We start from the raw sequence: 14,587 nt of genomic DNA, 5'->3' as shown, positions 1-14,587 counted from the left end.
CAAAAGAGACGAGGGGTCTGTAGTTGCTGCCACCCTCCGCCCTTCCTCAAGAGATAATGGTATTTTTTCCAGCAGTAAATACCAAAGGGCAGTTATGGTTAGCATATCTTTAACAAGGTTCTGCTCAGGTCAATCACACACACACACACGAATTTGTCTCTGGCAATCATCTCCATGCTGCACAAAACTCAATTTACTTGATTATATACATAAATACACACACACACACACACACACACACACACATATATATATATATATATATATATATATATATATATATATATATATATATATATATATATATATATATATATATATATATATACATATATATATACACACATAAGTGTGTCCGTTTTGATGGTGATGTCTGATTCCACCTTATCCTATTTCCCAGTCGAGTTAAAGCATGTGAAGATTTACGCTCGTGTTAAGCCGATGGAAGATACAGACAAAATATTCTGCTATGCTAGATCTTCGAGGTGGGTGGAGAGGGGATAGGAACCTCTTATGAGGGTAATAAGCTTCACCTAATGACAGGACTCAGGCAGAGAGCGAGACAGAACTACGCTGAGGTTTATACGAGAAAGATTTGGAAAATGATATATCAGACATTTATTTTGGCATTACCCCACAAAGCATGAAAAAAGTTATAATATATATATATATATATATATATATATATATATATATATATATATATATATATATATATATATACTTATCTATTATACCTGATCGCCGTTTCCCGCGTCAGCGAGGTAGCACCAGGAAACAAGAAGAAGAGAGACCCATCCACTCATATAAACACATATATACACACACGCCCATACGCGTACATATACATACCACCATATGCACGTATACATACAGATACATACGCATACACATCCATATACATATATACACATGTACTTCTTCATACTCGCTTGCCTTTATCCATTCCTGGCGCCACCCCGCCCCCAATAAGGAGAATCGTACATCCATATCTTATCTCTAAACAGGATCAAAGACTTTTACGACAGGCAAGAGACTATTAGTATTGCAAGGTTTGTCTTCAGTCGTCGTTTTGGCTGTTGTGCTTTACGGGGCTACGGTGATCACCTGCAAGTCTGCATACAGAGCGATGGCTGGTGTTATAAAGAGCAGAGATAAATGTAACTTATCTAAACATTAGTAACTACATGAAAAATGAATTTAAGATCCCATATTCTTTTTTTTTTCGGTGTTTTAATGATTTTCCTTTTACTGTATAAATTCCTGATGTACGGCAAATAATTCACTCGCCTCCAGCCAATCCTCAACTCATTAAACCAAAAACATTGATCTCAAACTCCCTTTCGCCAAGCAAGGGCACACAACACCCATACGACTGTCTCTACTTAAAGATCAGTATTCCCTAAACCAAACAAGCGTTGTTAAAGAGGAGACAACGCAACAGTGCAGAAATTTAAAGAATAGAAAAACAGAGACAAGACAGTAGAAAGAGACAGAGACAGAAGAGTAGAAAGGATAGAGACAGAAGAGTAGAAAAAGAGAGAGACAAGAGTAGAAAATGGAGACAGAAGAGTAGAAAAAGATAGAGACAGAAGAGTAGAAAGGATAGAGACAGGAGAGTAGAAAAAGATAGAGACAGAAGAGTAGAAAAAGATAGAGACAAGAGTAGAAAATGAAGACAGAAGAGTAGAAAAAGATAGAGAGGGGAGAGTAGAAAAAGATAGAAACAGTAGAAAAAGATAGAGACAGGAGTAGAAAATATAGAGACGGGAGAGTAGAAAAATAGAGACAGGAGAGTACAAAAAATAGAGACAGGAGAGTAGAAAAAAAGACAGGAGTAAAAAAAATAAAGACAAGAGAGTAGAAAAAGATAGAGACAGGAGAGTAAAAAAAAGACAGACAGGAATAGAAAAATATAGAGACAGAAGAGTAGAAAAATATAGAGACAGGACACTATTTTATGGATTCATTGTTCTTGATGGTCGTTAGGAATCGTGTGTTCTGAGAGGGGGAACCACGTATTGGTTTAACAGTCTCCAGCAAATGGATGAAGCTCAATTAGGACAACAATAAAGGCACAACAGTAAAGCTTACATTAATGTTTATGCTTTCCTATGCATGTGTCGTCATTCCTTTTATCGGGTTTCTAGTATCTTGACGTCCCCAATGTATATATGGACTTAAGAGCAAGGAGAAGGATGAACGAGGAGACATTAACTCATAGGTGGGAATGCCTAATTGCCAGCTGAGGGTCAGTATGCACTTATAATTATGATCTGATGAGGATAAGAGAGATACGATCGGAGTCCTTAACGAGGAGTCAACCCTTTTGAAAAGCCTTTAAACAAATCATGACTATAAGGTGGAATTTACGACCCCCTCCCCCAGTAAGAATCCCTCCTCCTTCCCTCCTATTTCTTTCCTTCTCTTCTGACTACATTATAAATGCAAGGTATCACGGTTGTTTGTCTGTGCGAAAGCTTGTCATAGTAATTTCTAGGATTACAAGAACCCCCCAACCATCACCATCACCATCACCACCAAGTCACCACACCCTTTGGCGCAGCAACATGTCCCTGCACACCCCCACACAACAACAAACCTACACACACACACACACACACACACACACACACACACACACCAGGCACACAGGTTTTGGGAGATCGTAACTTTACATAACTCTTGATAAGTTAAAGAGGGGACTGGTCCAAACATGGTCGTATATATTACATTTTTGTATTACTAAAGTGGCAGAGACCAGGTCGACCAATTATCATTGTGGTTGTTTTTCGAGAAGCGGAGGTGGGTATGTGGGGGATGGTGGCAGATTTATAGGTGCGCTTGTTTTGAAGGCGTGGAGGAACCTCGGATTGATATGTGACGGGTCGTGTCCACCCGCGGAGCCACAGGGCCGGGACGGGAGCTAGGGGTTCTGTCGAGGTCTTGGGTGGGGGGAAGGAGGAGGAGGGGTTGGAGGAGGAGAGAGGGAGGAAGAAAGAGGACCAGGAGCGGGTCGGAAGAAGGAAGAGAGACAGCGGAGAAGCACGAGGATGGAAAAAGGGGGAAGAAGATATGGTGAGAGAGAGAGAGAGAGAGAGAGAGAGAGAGAGAGAGAGAGAGAGAGAGAGAGAGAGAGAGAGAGAGAGATGAAGGGGAAGAGAGGCAGAGACGGAGAAAGGAGGGAGAAAGAAGAAGAAACGAAGGCAATAAAAGAAATAGGCGAAAAAGACAAACACGAAAGGAGGAAGAGGAATAAAAAAATTAATAGAAAAATACCACAACGGAGACGAAAACTCAGGAACCCTACAAGAATGGCGAGAAAAGATTTCCTCTCACTAAACACGATGCACCAAACTATTGCGTCCAGCAGCTAACTGCCACGGTGTACCATGAGATCCCTCTATAGCATGTAACTATGGCAGAAAGAGATGGGATGCACATGCGACACTTACTACCCCATACTTTCACAACCTGTCCCACATTATTTACATCGTCGGATGGCAACATGAGCAAATATCAGACAGAAATATCTAATGTGATGCCCTGTTTTGGTTACCACACATGTTAAGCTATCTTAGTGACCAGCAAGGAATATAAAGGTCTTTCACACATTCAAAGTCCACTGTAATCCAATATGGCGTATGAAAGACTATTATGTTATTTCAAGATTTGTCTTAGGTATATGTTATCAACTGTATCTCTTATCTCTAACTCTGTCCTCTTTAACATGAGGTGGATCAAGTTCATCATGAGCTCCTACACACACGTCTTCAGCAGATGTGGCGCAGCGTCACGAGAGTGGGGGAAAAAGATAAATAAGGTCTTCTACAAAGAGATCCTTTTCGTCACCCTTGATCAGTCGACGGGTGAGGCTAACAACTCCATTCCACAACCAGACACAAAACTCCTCTACTACCCATAATTCTTCATTAGTTTTTCCCCTCACAACTCTTATCTTATATTGACTTACTCTTCCAGATTTTTCCCCTCACACTCTTCTCTGATATCAACTTCACCTTCGAATTTCCAGCCACTGGATCTGTCCATCTCTTTCATATGAACTTCCATTCCTCAGCTTCCTCCTCCTTCTCCTCCTCCTCCTCCTCCTCGTCCCTTATCCATCCACCATACTCTTACTTTTCACCTGACATGTGTCCTACGTGACCATACCATCTTGATAAGATTTCACCTCCGCGCCCTTGTAAGGCCTTTACACCATGTGGGTTATTTTGACATCTTTATTCCTTGTCTGTTCTCTCCTGTATAAATCAAGTCATCCGTCTCTCCTGCCCTCATTTTCCTTACCAGTCTTGTACTAAGATACAGAGGTTGCAGACTGGGGTTTCCAGCTCATTTGGGCATAGCCAATTACTCGTTAAAGTCTCTGTTCCTTTTTCACACGTCGTATAATACGCATCTTCGACACGGTCACTTCTCTATCCGTCTGTCTCATGCATCATCACCAATGCTAAGACGACTTATCCTGCCGATATCTACTCTACTTTCATACACTCAAAACAATAATTTGTTTCCCATCATCGTCTCATACGCGATTATATTTTTCATGCTACCACACACACACTTCTCTCGTATCTATCTATCTATCTGCTGTCTTATTCTCAAAGCTTTCGCTGCCTTATTTAACACACCCAACCGCCCACACCCTCTGCTTTCACATTTTTTTTCAGTTGCATTCTCGTGGTTTTGGCCTTCAAGACAAACAAAGTGGCTGCGATTTCTCTGTAGATAACGAGATTACCTCATTTAGTTATACACACAAACACACACACATACACACACACACACACACACACACACACACACACACACATATATATATATATATATATATATATATATATATATATATATATATACTGTTTCTGTGTAATGAGTCAGATTATCATATCTCTTCTCTCTTGACTTAAAGCATCAAACGGTGATAGTTCGAGAGAAAGAGAGAGAGAGAGAGAAACTTTCCTCGTCTAACCACCCTGATACAAAAAGAAAAAGAAAGAAAAGACACCGAGCGAGAAGGAAGAGTTTCCATTATCATATAACTGAAACCGAAATATCCATAACTCACACATCTCCAGCGAAGCCCGAACCCCCTGATATCAGGAGGAGTCTCGCCTCTGCTATCTGTGAACCTTCCAGCACGGGCCGGCCATTCCTCCGGCTCTGGCGCCCTGGAAATTGCCACGTCCTTATCTGGAATACGTTTACATCGAGGTCTGTCGGGGTCTCTATCAGCCATTCTCTCTCTCTCTCTCTCTCTCTCTCTCTCTCTCTCTCTCTCTCTCTCTCTCTCTCTCTCTCTCTCTCTCTCTCTCTCCCTCCTCCCAGGATTTGCTATTCCCTTATCTAGGTCACCTCTTTTTCCTCCCCACTTATAAGCGAACGAAGTTTTATCAAACCCCCGGCTTCGCCTCCTCTCGGAGATCAACGCCCTTCCCCTAACGCACAGCACTCCACAGCAAGGCTGCAAATGGATTCTACTGTGTCGGTTTCCCTGTTGGGATAGTGTGAGGAGTTTATGAGGTAAGGAGTTGATTATTCTTGAAGAGATGCTTCGTAAATACTGCCTGCTTTGTGAGCGTTACTCATAATTATATATCTGTGAGGTTTGTGTATGTGTAATTCACTATTTTTACGGCGCGTTGAAGGAGTTCTAAACTTGTGGGATCCCATGTTTGCTCACGTTTATGTAGGCTCTCTTTTAAAAGTGCATATGTATGTGTTTATGTACTTTGAGCCAAAAAAAGAAAAAAAAAATTAAACTTCTAAACCGATAAAAAAAATATGTGAAAACTAGTTTTTGTACGTCGAAAACGTTCCCTGACCACGACTTGGGGGACCTGCACATGATACTCCATTGCGGTCATAAACCATAAGGTCACAGGTCGCAAACTGAAGGCCCCCCCCGACACCACAGGTTAAAGACAGTAGGACACAAACCCATACGTCACAATAGTATCGTGTCGCAAGGCGCAACGTATGGACCACGACCCTCAAAGTTAGGCCACAGGGGAAAGGTTAGGGGTCGAAGGTCGTAAATTATGGGGTAGATAATTGTGATCAAGGGTTATTATAAGGGATATCTAAGCTACGAATCGCAGACTAAAAGCCGACAGGTCTTAAGAAGCAGGTCATCAAATTGCAGGTCATGATTCACGGGTCAAAACCAGCCACTCGCAGCCTGAAGATCACGGGTCATCACAGGGCAGGTGTCAGCTGCATATCATAACTCACGTGACCTTTGCCACCAATCTTGGACCAACGAGGAACTCAACAGCTGACGACTCCGAACTTCACGACGCCTCCAGCTGATAACTTCTTAGCTGACGACTCTTCCGTTAACGACTCCACAGCTGACGATTTCTCAGCTAACGACCTCTAAGCCAGTGACTCTACGGCTGACGACTTCTCAGCTATCAACGTCCTAGCTGACTAGCTGATTCTCCTCCAGCTAATGCCTCTCCAGGCGGCAGCTCCACAGATGACGACTTCTTAGCTGCTACTTTCATGGCAGATGATTTCTTCGATTGAAAAATCTCCAGCTGATGACTTCGAATCCCGAGCTGATGTATATTTAGCTGACGCCATCTCAACTGATGCCTCTGAAGCACCGTGATGCCGGAGCTGACAAAGTCTCCCGAACAGACAAACTCATCAGCTGACAAATAGCTGACGACTCAGCTAAGAACATGCGAGGAAACGACTCCTTAGCTGACGACTCCCAGGCAAGCTACAAGGGCACTCCCACACTGACGACGTCTCAACACCAAGCAAGCCGCCACGTCCACATACATGAATAATTATTCTGGGAGAGTGCAATGAGCTCTCTTGGCCAGTCACGGAAACATACAGACATCACTCATACACACACCTTGAAGGAGCGTGTATAAAAAGAGCAGTAACAATTCACGGATGTATCTAAGTAACCAAAGATACTCCGATGTCCATCACGATGTAGGGATGTAGGGGAGGACGTCGAGAGGAAAAAAAAGGAAAGAGAAAACAAGAACCCATTTGATGCCACCCCTTAAATTTTCGGAGATAATCGACTTTGCGTGTGCGTCCGGTGACTCAGTGGGGAGGATATATGGGAACAAAGGAGTAGCACTTTTCAGCGACGTCAGAAAAGTTTCACAACGAGAGAGAGAGAGAGAGAGAGAGAGAGAGAGAGAGAGAGAGAGAGAGAGAGAGAGAGAGAGAGAGAGAGAGAGAGAGAAGCTCTCCTTCTCCTTCCTCCCCCCAACTTCTCGTTGGCCATAGAACGTGCTGCACGTTAAAGCAGCTCACAATACTGCGCTTCCAGAGACCGAACGTGACGCTGGGGTTCGTTGCATTCCTAACCCCAAACCTTTATAGTCACATGTAATATGATCCATCCCTACCCTCCTCCCTCCTCTTCTATGGGGGCCCCGGCAAACCTCTTACTTAACCAGACCTTTGGCCCCGGTTATTCATGAGTCTCCTGAGGGATGGTGGACAAAGGAATGGATAGAGGATATATATAGGAGATTCAGAGACGCCAGCCGGGTCAGAAGGGGTTACTTGGCGAGCTTTATATGGAGGAGATGGTTAAATCACGTCACCCACGTCCATTGTGCCCCTGCCTGATGTACACAGAGGCAATGGACACGGCAGAGAGGTGGGGGGGGGGGGGGGGGGGTTTAGGAGGAAGGGGGTGGTGGTGGTGCTAGTGGTGGGGTGGTATCTACGGCCTCGCCAGCTGCGACGTAGAGGAACTGTGAGTCTTCAGATGAGGTGAAGATATTACCTGTCCCATTCTCCTTTATGAGTAGTTGCTGTGTGGGTGGCAGAGTGCACGGCATGTGACCTCACCTTTTGAGACACGCGGTCTGTACGAGTGGGATCATTAATAACCATTAGTAACCTTCTCTAAGAGGATTTTCCTCGGTTTTTTTTTTTTTTTTTTTTTAAGCAGACTGGGCTTAGTGGAAACACATACAGGCGCTGTACAATGTGGTGGTCGTGGACAAACCCCTTCGCGACCTCACATCCTAAGCGGCGAGAGAGAGAGAGAGAGAGAGAGAGAGAGAGAGAGAGAGAGAGAGAGAGAGAGAGAGAGAGAGAGAGAGAGAGAGAGAGAGAGAGAGAGAGAGAGAGTGTCAGCCAGCAAAGACTGATCCTGCGCGATGTGCAATTACTCACAAATGCGAAGGAAAAAGAAAACACAGAACTGAATGCAAATCTTACTGCAATGGCAATATGCATATCATTATTTGTATGCAAGATTAAGCACCAAGAGGAATACATATGGCTGCCTAGTTCTTTCACAATTCATTTGCCGGAGATTCAAGGTTTTGAACCCTAAGACGTGGCTCCACGATCGAAATATTCGGGATAGGGCAGAGGTTAACCCTCCATAACAGCTTCAAGGCACCGATCCTCTATCAAATAAGGCCTTAAACCTTTAATGATGTATAAGAGACTTCAAAACACTCTGGAAAAGGCTTTGATTATATGAAAAAACGTCAATAGTTTCGGTCATCTAATAAAAGTTTATAGCCTGTGTAAATCACATCTGTAGCATCAAAACATCTCTCTCTCTCTCTCTCTCTCTCTCTCTCTCTCTCTCTCTCTCTCTCTCTCTCTCTCTCCTAATATCCACACAGGTCGGGGGCCGTCCAGATTTTAATTTCAGCAGTTTAGTCCTCCTTCCCAATTAACGTAATAAATATACAAATCGTTCCTGAAGATACCGAGCCACAGAGCACGCCTCCTACCCACACACACGGTACCTGTTTATGGCAAAGTTGATAATCTAAACAGCCCTTGCGACTCTCCGCGATGTCATTATCAACAACAAAATTAATGTGTGATGATGATACAGTTGATCACCCACCCCAACTCGCCCCACCTGATTAGCCCTGTTGGAGGAGAGCGAAGGAGGTGTGAGGGGTGCCCGCGTTTGCCCTCGTGCCGGGTGGGTCACCTCGCTGCCTTACACGTCCCGGGGATGAAAGTCTTTATCTGTCTATCTCTCTGACCCTCACCACCGACTCTCATGGCCCGCAGCAGCCTTGACTTGCACCCTTCTTGCCTACCACTGCTCTCCTGCTCCTCGCCTCACTCGAGGACTCCCCGTCTCTCTCTCTCTCTCTCTCTCTCTCTCTCTCTCACCTCGACCTCCAGCTCCGCCTTCAGACTCTCCCCGCGGCTTCAAGCTCAACGCCTTCTAACTCGACCTTCGGCTTCACCTTCAAGCTCGACCTTGGGCATCACCTTCAGGCACCTCCCCCATGAATATATCCTGAACACCAACAAATCCTGACACTGACCTCCAACTTTGGCCTACTGTCTCGCCTTTTCCTCCTTTTCCTTCACCAAGAGTTCTATTGCAACATCTTCTTACGTGCGTTTCGAGAAATTAGTCTGGTTGGTTAAGCTGCCCCTTCTGTTCCATGATCCGTACCAAAGGAAGACTTAAAAAAAAAATTACGTCTTCAATTTCCAGTCACGGGTCGTCCTGACCACACAGTGCACGAAATCATCTCGGCATTCCTCCTGACCATCGCTACTCCTCATCTCATAAAACAGTAACGCTATGTTATACTTGTACGCTGCCAGCTGTACACCGACACTGGGCTGGTGGAGGAGGAGGAGGACGACGACTTCTTTCTGGTGCTGAAGACCGTAGGGTGTTCGGACCAGCCAGCCCACCAGGGCCGGGCGGTGCAGCCCCTATCCACCGATAGCTCCAGTAGGGCGACTCGATCGTCCAGATGGCACTAGAGTACTGCGAGATTCAGTATACCAAGCCACAAGATATGGCGACCGTACGATTCATTTTATCGTTTCGTGTGTGTGTGTGTGTGTGTGTGTGTGTGTGTGGAGGATGCTCCCTCACCCTGAACCACATCCATGACGATATCAACGTGGCAAGACTTTTGTACCAAAACACCGTATCACTATGTAATACGTCGCCACAACAGACGACAGCGAGAGGACGGAGAGATCGGGTTCGTCTTCAAATCCCGCTAGAGCTCTCACACTGTATATACAGTGGTAAGTCTGAATCAACCCCATGATGACGTTATCATCCCCATCTCTCTCTCTCTCTCTCTCTCTCTCTCTCTCTCTCTCTCTCTCTCTCTCTCTCTCTCTCTCTCTCTCTCTTTCTCAGCAGTTGGACGCTAATGTTGTCCCATGGAGGCATGTTATCATCCTCATCTCTCGGCCCTCTCTCTCTCTCTCTCTCTCTCTCTCTCTCTCTCTATATATATATATATATATATATATATATATATATATATATATATATATATATATATATATATATATCTTAACTAATTTCTTAAACTATAGGCAGTGCAGCAAAGAACAATTATATTTTGATTCCATCCTTACGTAACAAATCATAAGAAGACTGTTAACAGAACGTCTTGAATTACTTAAAGGATTTAAAAATGTCGATATTGAAAACTTCTTTACTTTCGCACCAGTGCCACCAACGGGAGGAATGGACTGTAACTTCACTGAGTAAATCTAGATTCCACAAAATATTTCTTTGCCAGTGTCATTATCGACTCATGGAATAAGTTCTCCACAATATGTTGTCCAGAGCAATACACCTCCCACTTTCCGGTACTGAATCATTCTTGTAACTAATCATTATAACACAGTGGTATATCATACTGCCTTCTCAACCACTGGTGTCGACTTGGACACGCGGCGGTAACGTATCAGCATGGACTAATCTGCGTAGCCTGCTTTAAGGGAACTGGATAATATTGTATAATCCTTCCTCGTCAAGAGTAATATGTATGTGGTAAGACGCAAGACTGGTTGTCGAAGTTTAGCACTACCTTTTATATAAAAAAGAATACAAGGAATACATGTCATTGGTGATGGGTTTGATGAAATGCACATTAACTATCACATCTGACTTTCCTACAAAAATTTCCTTCATGTATGTGCGTTGCCGGAGGGAGGAGAGGGTGGGGGAAAGAGAAAGAGAGAGAGAGAGAGAGAGAGAGAGAGAGAGAGAGAGAGAGAGAGAGAGAGGCTTTTGCTTTGTTACCCCTTTCTTTTATTGCTTTTAAGAGGACCACATCTTTCTCAGTAGTGTTAAGGCCAGACCACTTCGCTTGGACGATGAGGACTGTGCATCCATGTAATTCTCTCTCTCTCTCTCTCTCTCTCTCTCTCTCTCTCTCTCTTACATATGTATATCTGCTGTCTATCTCCAGTTGTCTCTCTAAATTTCGTACTCTGTTGCTTTTGTCTGCTGTTCACAGGATCTTTTTCTTTTCCACCTCCGTCCTCTTCCTCTCTGCCAATCAACCATCTCTGCTGATTATGTCTTTCCTCTTGCTGAATACAAAATGTCGACTCTGTCTCTCCTACACGCCATCTCATCAACCTCATTTTTTTCCATCTCCTTCTACGCTCTGATTGGCTACAAACTTTGCCCCCTGAGGATTTTCTTCCACCTGTTTCCTCGCTCGGGCACTCGTCGGTACCTGTCTGTCTTCCTCCCACTTTCTGCTGCTCGCTGCAATGGTGGGGTCTCGCCCTCGTCCGCTCCTCTGGTTAACTCCGCAATCTGCCGCCTCATCTGAGGTGTGCAGTCGACCATGGTCACCATCCATCCAGACTGTCCGTTTACCACCCTCTTTGCGCGGCTATAGCACTTCTTAACTGTTATTTATAATCTGGTTTTTATCTCTCTCTCTCTCTCTCTCTCTCTCTCTCTCTCTCTCTCTCTCTCTCTCTCTCTCTCTCACACACACACACACACACACACACACACACACACCCACACTCGTTTCTCTGATTTTCAACCGTGCGTGTACTTTTTTCGTGTGTGTGTGTGAGTGCGTCTATGTTTCTCTGTTCGACTCTCTCTCTCTCTCTCTCTCTCTCTCTCTCTCTCTCTCTCTCTCTCTCTCTCTCTCGTCCTCCCTCCTCCAGCGGCGAGCGCCACGCACAAGCCCTGCCTTTTGGCTAAGATCTCGTCGCAAACATCTATAAGTAAGTAAGTTCTCCCTTATTCCTCTACATTTTCGTTACTCCTTCCGAGGGCCAAAGCTTTAATCTGAACTCTCAGCACTCGATATTCTGTGGCATTAGGCCATTCCTCTAATCTTGTGGGGAAAAAAAGAAATATGAGTGACTTTGGTATTTCTATTCTAAAGCCAGTAACCCCAGGCGGACCCGTGAAACAAATGCAAGTAATACGATCATAACCCATGACGCAAAGGTGATAAAAGGTTGAGGAGTATATGGAGAGAGAGGAAATTCTTACAGCTGTCGGCAATTGGGTCAAAAGCTAGATTTTTTAAAGTCATTAACACAGTAACAATACTAAGACTACTAAATCATTCTCATGTGCTGGGCGACCATGCTGCAGACGATACACATAAAGTTATAGCAGGAAGAAATTCCAGGACAGAGATGAAAGGATCATAACCTGTTACCCTCGAGCTAAAGGATCAGAATCCATTCCCCAGAAGCTAACGTATCAAAACCTATTCCCCAAAAATCTATTGGACCACAATCTATCAAACCCTAGAGCTAAAGAGGAGAATGTCTCCGAGAACTGCAGTGACATTAACTAAGAACATTAGTTATGGCTATGTAGGCTGTGAAGGGAGGAACAGATTTGATGAAGGATACGACTGACGAATGAACAAGTAAACTTGAGTACTGAACACTAGTGGTATCTAAGGATACCCCTTGAATATAGGGCAATAACTTGTTCCTTGTTAGGTGTCTCATCGGTATGAGGAACGGAGTAAACAACATATTTTCCATGGAAGCAAACGCGATTGATCAGAGAGAAGTAATCTACTGGGATAGAAGGTTATTGGTTAAATGTATGGACTGTACCTCAATACACCTGGTGCGGAGCTTTTCGGCAGAGTGCAAGGAACACGTGAGATATGAAAGCGACTGAAACTATTTCCCTTCACTAATGTAAAGACTCCTTGACGGCGTTAAATGTTTGCTTACGCTCAAGGGAAATTGACGTCATCGCTCAAGACACACTGGGATGCATTAACAAGAACCAGTGAGTTTTAAAACCTAGGATGAAAAAGTTCCAGACGAAACGTAACGGAAATTCTCCTTTTAAAACACGACCTTTGGTTGGTCAACACCTTTATTTACCTCACCCCATACTAACTGTAAGGGGCGTAGTGAGCACCACAGGGTTGGGTCAGCACCCATACATATATCCATATATATATGGACAGTAAAACTGATATATGGGGCAAGATACGGGGGTAAAGAAAGGGCTCCAGTGGATTACTGATCACTGGAATAGGCTGCCTGCTATTATCATAAATGCCAAAACAATAGATTCATTTAAGGATGAAAGTAGATAATTATTTCTTGTCCGTAAGGTATCGTTAACCTGAGAGATATAGATAGAAATCAGCAATACTTTCAGCAGGTAATCTCGTTAAAGGCTAATGGGTCTTCTCTTACGAGTTTGAGCCATCTGGTCTCTCTCTCTCTCTCTCTCTCTCTCTCTCTCTCTCTCTCTCTCTCTCTCTCTCTCTCTCTCTCTCATTCTCTCTCTCTAGATATTCAAAAAGCACTCGATGAAATACGACTCCCCCTGCTATATATAAATCAATATCCCAAGGTGCACATAAACTAAAGACTGGCTCACCAATGGAAGCTATGCGTAGTTTTAAATGTTGATGCATTTGATTGGGTGAGCAGGACAAGTGGGCTTCAAATCCAAGATCCCAAAATTTGCGTAAAATACATAATACAACACAATAAGTTAGCCAGGGTGGGAAGCAATTCAAAGTGGTCCTGAAAACCCAGCAGGATGGTTCAGAGAAATGGTGAATGAAATTATACTTGGCCAAATGTAAAGTTATGAACTTTGAAGATAAGAATACTAAACTTGATAATAATACTTTCAGAGATCTGATGTCCAAAGTCAATGAAGATAGGGATCTTGGCGTCGCTATGATATACACTCTGAAGGATACTAAATATAGTACAAAACCAAGCAATAAAGCAATAAAGTTAACAGAAAAGTATGTTTTATAGCTTGGACACAGAACAATAAAAGACTATATCTATCATAACTCTTTTCATCATGTGAATATTGCCACACTTTCTTAACATGCTACCCAGTTCTGGGCTCCACATTATCAAAAAGGACAAAGAAAAGTTTGAAAATAGTACAAAGAATAGCTACCAAACCAATTCCAAGAAACTAACCTTGTGAACTGAGGATAAGGAGAATAAACCTCTTCTCTATCAGGAAGCGCTGCTTGCACAGGCTCAGGTTTGACGCAGGTTCTGAAAATGATGAATGAATTCAACGCTAATCAATCATGAAGACCTTTTAGAGATAAAACTAAAAGCTAAAAGATATAACATCAAGGTGAGGAGCAGTCTATTTGTGTAAAGAAAGGATGAACGATGCAACAAGTCACCATCAAGGAGCGTTAAATGCAAAGACAATGAATGCCTTTACAAAATCCGGTAAGATAAATATTTCATTGGGTCGAGTGACGGAGAAACATGTAGTTTTCAACGTCTCAGATCTGCTTTGTGAGCCGGAACAAGTGACGCATACTTGACG

At 43.5% G+C, this 14,587-nt stretch overlaps 1 long non-coding RNA gene across 1 annotated transcript in view; it reads right to left on the bottom strand.

Annotated features, from left to right (window-relative positions):
• Positions 1-14,303, bottom strand: part of LOC139755250 (uncharacterized) — a 299,252-nt gene extending 284,949 nt beyond the window's left edge. The window contains exon 1 of the long non-coding RNA XR_011714063.1: positions 14,221-14,303. This is a non-coding gene — a long non-coding RNA (uncharacterized lncRNA). The remainder of the gene's footprint in view (positions 1-14,220) is intronic.
• Between the last annotated feature and the right edge of the window lie 284 nt (positions 14,304-14,587).

This window comes from Panulirus ornatus, chromosome 19 (genome assembly GCF_036320965.1).
Source record: "Panulirus ornatus isolate Po-2019 chromosome 19, ASM3632096v1, whole genome shotgun sequence".
In the NCBI taxonomy this organism is placed as follows: Eukaryota; Metazoa; Arthropoda; class Malacostraca; order Decapoda; family Palinuridae; genus Panulirus; species Panulirus ornatus.
Note: the sequence above shows the minus strand (reverse complement) of the source record. Positions and strands in the feature narration are given on the sequence as shown.